Source organism: Saimiri boliviensis, chromosome 16 (genome assembly GCF_048565385.1).
Source record: "Saimiri boliviensis isolate mSaiBol1 chromosome 16, mSaiBol1.pri, whole genome shotgun sequence".
Classification (NCBI taxonomy): domain Eukaryota; kingdom Metazoa; phylum Chordata; class Mammalia; order Primates; family Cebidae; genus Saimiri; species Saimiri boliviensis.
Window position 1 is genome coordinate 77,861,257 of NC_133464.1, and position 6,612 is coordinate 77,867,868.

A 6,612-nucleotide genomic window follows, 5' to 3' on the forward strand; every position below is an offset into this window, starting at 1 on the left:
TCACTGAAAAAATTAATCTGCAAAAGAAAATCAAATTACCCAGATGAATATTTTGAAAGTTCACCTGGCCAATTCCTACCTGAAAGAGTACATTTAAGTTTTGTAACTCTTCAAGGGTCATTTGCTATTATCTTATCAAAACAAAAAGAAAATAAATTAAAAATGTATAATGCTAATAGCAATACCTGTAAAACACAGTTTCTGGAAACCCGTAATTTCTCTCTTCATGGAGCCAGTGAGATAAGCTGAGCCTCCATGTGACTTTGGATATTCCACCCCTCACTGCTGTGAGTCTCTACACCAATTCAATTGATTCCACAACCCCGAATTCTAGTGTAAGGTCGGCTTAACTGGGTGGAAGGAAGGAGGAAGTGGGGAGGTAGTGGGAGGAGAGGGAGGATAGGATAGGTTTTGACTTGGGAGAGAAAAGAAGAAGCCTTTGCACCCCCACACAAAAAGGATCGGGAACTAGATTTAATGAGAAAAGGGAGTCTACAAATATTTTACTGTGTCACATTCCAAAGACTCTCTGTCCTCTGTCAGGAGTCCCGTGTGTTAGAGCTGCCTCTGCCACATCCTCTGCTCCCCAGCCCACCTCTCACCCATGCTGAACCAGGTGGAGGCCTTGGGAGAACTGACCTGCCATCTGTTTTTCTGGGGTAAATTTTCTGAAGCTGTGGCCATTGGATGGAGGTACTGTGTGTTAGTGAAACTGAGTCTCTTTTAGTCAATAAACAGATCCCCAGAGAATATCTCCTCCTCACCTTCAGTCTCTTAGCTCCTGTCTAACCAATTTGCCTTTTATAAATGAAAATCCCCAAGCATCTGGCTTAGAATGAATAAGCTATCACCAATGAGTACCGCCAAGTCAAGCTCTGATGTTCTCACACTGTCTCATGAGGCCTGAGACAAATAGCAAAGGAGGAAATTGGCTTTTCTCCCAATAGGATGAGCTCCTGAAATCTCTGTACACCAATCTCTGAGGTGATGGCTCCTTCTGTAAAACTCAGACTGACATCAAAGCTATTGGGAGATCTGCCATTTTGTAAAATTAAAGCACCTTTCAAATTGTGACTTGAGTGACCTCACAATTACTTTTTAATTTCTTTCATCGAGGAACAAAACCAAGGACCCAGCTCTAGAGTGGAGACACATGTAGCACGAAGTTTCTTCTTGAAAATTCCCTGTACGGCTCTTCTGGCAAGACCTGGACCCAGGAGTTAATTTCAAAAGTTAACTGGGAGAAAGCTCTCCCCAGTATTTAAATACACGCAAAAGATATTTCATCAAATGGAGGGCCATTTCCCTTATCAGACAAAAGACATTAACCACTGAGTTAATTCAGAGTGTCCTTTGACCAAAGCCTTCTCTAGGATCCAAAAACACCAGACGAGAGTTTAGCAGGTTCACACACAACACATACAAGAAAAACATACTTGGGTCTGAGCTTTAACAAAAAGGCCCTGTCTCTAAGAACACCTACGTGACTTCTCTTCCTGAGTTCTAGATGTGAATTCCAGAGGGTGAAACAACTTTTTAAGGATTGGAAATTTATTTCTCTTACTATTGGAAAATTATAGAAAAGCCACGCTACTATCAGTTTTTCACATTGTAATTTTCTGAGCCTTTACAATTCTGAATATCAGATATAAATACTTCATTAGTCCATAAGTTACATGAAACACATTTGTTTTGTAGATTTGCACAAAGGAATCAAAAGATATTGCCTATATGTTATCCCTACCACAGACTTTCATTCTTTCCACTGTACCTGAATATTTTTTCCTCTTAGCTTCCATACTTTCTGAAAATTTTTACGGCGATGGATTGCCTGTCCACTAGCGACCGTTTTATGTGGAATTGGCCTTTTGCCTTTCTCTACCTCCCTTACTGAAAAAGAACAAACAACAACAAAAATTGCCCTACCTCCCAGGAGGGGGCTCCCCAGTCCAGAAAGAGACTGACTCCTCTTCTCTCATACATTTCCTGGAAATGCTGCTGAGAGAGTGGAGTGAAAGCCATCATGAATAATAGCAATGAAGGGCATGAAATCTAAAGGGAGTGTGATTATATAATTTATAAAGGGCTTTGCAGTAATTCTCATTTAAGCATAAAATGCGACCAAAAAGCCTCACTTTCCCCCTTCACAACTTCTCTTCGGAGCCATTCCCAACAAATATCTCTCCATCCCTAACAAATATCCCACCCCACGCCACCTCCAGCAAACAGGCGTGACACACACGCACATGTCACGCCTTCGGAGCCAGTGAGGTTTGCTGTCTGTCCTCTGGGGTCACGCTCCGTTACTGCCTCCTGGCCACATCTGCTTTCCTCACTTCCTCGCTCCCTTCTCCCACCCTCCACAAAAATAACGAAATGGATGAAAGGTAAATACAGAAGATTTGTCTAAATTTCTATGTTAACTAAATTTCCTTTGCATTAAGAAAACAGTTCTTAAATCTCACAGACTCCAGCAAATTTTCATATGTCATGAAGGAAAGCAAAAATCCAGTGATCATTAGCCAACTTCCTTTTAAAAGGCAGCAATATAAATACATTTTGGAGAAACACAGCTAGAAAACAGGGCCATTATTGTGCTTTTCCTTGAAAATATAAATCAGGCCTTCACATAATTGCATGTTTTTAAGGCAAATTTGGAACACAAAGCAGAGAAAACATATGTCCCTTCTGGGTACTCCTGTGCTTGGCAGGGTTGGGAAATTCGTAACTGCCATCGACAGCAAGTCACATTGTATCACTAAAAAGCTTGAATGACTTGTTTTCCTACAAATAAAAACAGGGAAAAGCCTGACTATTTCAAATCCAAACTATCACAGCTATAGTGACAACCATAAATAATTTAGTCTGCAATTGTGGATGCGATTTTTAAAGACGTTATCTACTGCCCAGCAATGCGTTTCGTTTCATCCAAATGCAATTTCATAGAAAACTAACTGGATAATTCCCTAATATCCTATATTACAGGGAATTCATGGAGCTATGATTCTGCTTGTCCTTACACTGCAGTTTCCCCAAAGCAAGTGAGTTTTATGATTAGAGTGGTTTTCCCGTAAGGGTTCATTTGCCTGCTGGTTGCTCATTTGCATTGCAAATGAGCTCTCCTATTGTTACAACCCAGCATCTCTTTGCCTCGCACTGTAAGAGTCTCCTCTGTTGGGGTGGTTTAGGGATAATTTCACGTCTACCACAAGGGAATTGACTAATTCATCAAATGTAGTATCCTTTTGAAAATCTGTTTCCTGAGTGGCTGCCTCTACAGCTTCAGAAAAGAGACAGATACCATCAATGGTCTTGAGATTCTAAGAGAAAGTGACTCCAGAAGGTTTGGGGCTTCCCTGGGGTTGAAATTCAGAGGATTCCCTAGCAGCTTGTCCAGATGAAGAGAAAAGTGGGGGAGGCTAAAGGGAGCTCATCAGTGAATCTAGATTGTCAGAGCACATGTGCAAAAATGGAGACCAGACACTGCTTAAGCTAGGGAAGGCGAGCAGAGATGGCAGGGTGATCGTGCTGGGAACTTTCAAATCCACCGCAAGCTGAAACTTGAAAGAAGGTTGTCTTTTTAGCCATGTTAGGAATCAAAAGTCAGAAAAGTACTTTAATTTTAAAATAATGCATGCTTGGACAGCACTGCCACTAATATTTAGTCTCTGTTGAGCGTATGATGTGCCAAGCACTGAGCCTTTTACATGCACGTTTCTATGAACCCTCTCAACAGCTCTGTAAGAGACATATAGTTATTGTCCTCATTTTATAATCAGGAAACTGAGGCACAGAAAGGTTGATGACCTTGCCTGGCTTCCCACAGCTAGTAAATGCTGAAACCAGGATCCCAGCACAGGAGAGCCACAGCGCTCACAGATCACTCAAGCCCAGTTCTCCAGCCTCTGCTTGAGGTCCCCAGCTATCTCCTAGGAGGACTCAGATAGATCAGCAGAGCGGAAGCGGTGTGGACTTGCCAGTCTCTAACGTCCGCTATCACTCATCTATCTTCTCATCCAGTCTAAACATCAGTGTAAATTGTTCTAACCCAAGTTGCCGGTCCCTTAGAAATGAACCTTAAATGCCTTTACTTGAGGTGTTCTTCCTTTGTTATTCTTTTAAAATAGTTCAAAGTAACGGTGACCTTTAAAGAGTCAGATCCTTCCCCATCTCCCAGTGAGTATTAAAGACTTCCCACCATCAGGGTACCACAGCTTATGTAAGCTTTTAAGAGGATCCAAATTTGTTGCAAGGCACGGCCCAAGCATTTTCCAGCTCGCTCCTCTAAATTAATCTCAAATGAATACATTGCTGCTTTTCCAGCTGCTTGGGCATATTCCGTGGCCTCTTAGTGGCTTAAAAATAAAGAGGGGTGCTTCCTCCAGCCTCACCAAACAAGCATGGCAGTGCTCGTCTTGCCTGTGTAGACTGGTCAGCTGCGGCAGTGGAGAAGGATGTTGAGGAGGCTGTTGAGGCAACGTCCACCCCAGGAAGGAAGGTTAGGATGGATTAGCTCTGTGTCCTGAGCACTGAGGGTGGAGTGGGCCATAAGCAATACATCTGTAACATGAGCAAGGCATTGGAGAAAGACAGAAAAGACGAAGCTGGGAGGCCCTATCCAACCCAGAGAGTCATCCCCCTTCCTTTACAGTGGGGAAACTGAGACCCAAAGAAGTGTCTTGTGTAAGGTCGCATCACAGATTACTGGCAGGAATAGAAGGTTTGTTTTTTCTACATTAGAAGTGGGATTAACTCATCCTCTTCCCTGAACAAGCTGATTGAAATTCTCTCCTTGAATTGAATACAAAATCGGTAAGAACAGAGATGTTCCAAGTTGTCAAATTCCCTCCTGTAGGTTCCCTCGTACCCTCTCTCCCGACTGCCCTCTGCCCAGCCCTGCTCTGCCAGTCTCCTGTATTGTATCTTGTTTCTAGTGTGTCTCCTGAGGGCACCTCCTTGCTGTCCACCTGTAACTTTTCCACGTGTTAGGTTGTAAAGGAAACGCAGGCTCTAGTCATACCCTCTGGAATTCTAGGCCCCAGATGTTGTAATCAAGATCAGAAAAAAGAAAGTCAGTAGTCTGGGGACAGGATGAATCGGAGCAAACCAACCTTACTGCTCATCATTGTGGTAAACTGTAAAAATGGCCCACACTCTTTGCCATATAATCTGGGGCTTGGCTTATGACTTTGGTCAGTGGAAAATTGGAAAACATGATGCAGAGGGGACTTGAAAATGTGTGCACAATGGGTATGTCCTCTCGCTCATGTGCTTGCCATGAGAACGTGCCCACACTCGTCTGCTGGAAGAGGAGAGACACAGGGGGCAAGCCAAGGTGCCCCAGTTTCCCAGCCAGGTTCCTCTTAGGTCAGCCAATGGCCCGCTGGCTTTCAGATGTGTGAGCCAGCCAATGACGGCGAACAGAATTCTCTAGTCTAGCTGATGAGCAGGCACCTGGGAAAACCAGTGAGTACTCAGTGCGCCACTGAGGTTTTGTGGTTATGTGTTATGCAGCATTACTCTGGCAATCCACAACTGATACACTGTCTATTAACTTACAGTCTAGTTGGTTCTACCACAGGAACATAGCCTGAAGCATCACCCCTTCCTATGGTATGTGTTGCAAATCGCAACTTTCAAATTTTTTTTATATCACAACTCTCTGTAAGAATCTGTTAAACATATATATGCACACACGCTATCGACTATATATAAACACACATGCACATACACCACGTTTCGTGAAACACTATGGACCTTTAATGTGGGTGATGTGCTCTTATTTTTTTTCTATTCTATTCTATTTCCTTTTCTCCACCCCTAAGTTGTGTCTACTACTACTATACACCAAACTGATTCTGTGACTCACTACTGGGCAGAGAACTGGAGTTTGAAAATCAGATCGTGCTTTGCTGCAAGACTTTCTTTTGTGAGCAATTAAACAGGTATTTTCTGTGCTCTTGATACGCATCTCAGTAACGGGCACAAATGAGCACTCAACAAATGTTTGTTGAATTCAACTGAATTGAGAGAAGCTTACAGTTACAAACTGCCTGGGTTTGTATCCCTAATCCCTGCATTCGAGATCTAACTTAATTTCCCAAGATTTCAGAGACGTGACAATGACCGTACCCTTCTGGGAGTGCTTTATGAGTCTCTCTTCATAGGTCTAACAAATTGAAGAATCATTTCCAATGCTGTCCCTCTTGGTGGTCTGTCGGGCGGCTCTCAGTGGACCTGCCCACAGAAAGGAGAATGCGGCCCTGCCTCTGCCCAGCCTGATCATGTGAGGGTGGGAAGACAGACGGCAGGTGCCACAACATATCCCTCATTGCTTCTCTTATGTCAGTGTGGGGTCTGGCACACAGTAGGTGCGCGGAAAATACCTGTTGAATCGAACTGGAGTGACATTAGGCCTCCAGGTCTGTTTCTTTACCTTTAATGAAAGGAAATTCTACCATGTTCTTTCCAGCTTTTAAAAATCTAATTCTAAATAGCGTCAACTAAATCTGACTGTCTGCAGAGGTGGAATAAAGGGCTACCACGTGCTGTGCTCCAGCTGCATCAGGAAAGGCCCCTCCCCTTACAGACACGATCCGCACTGATGTGCGG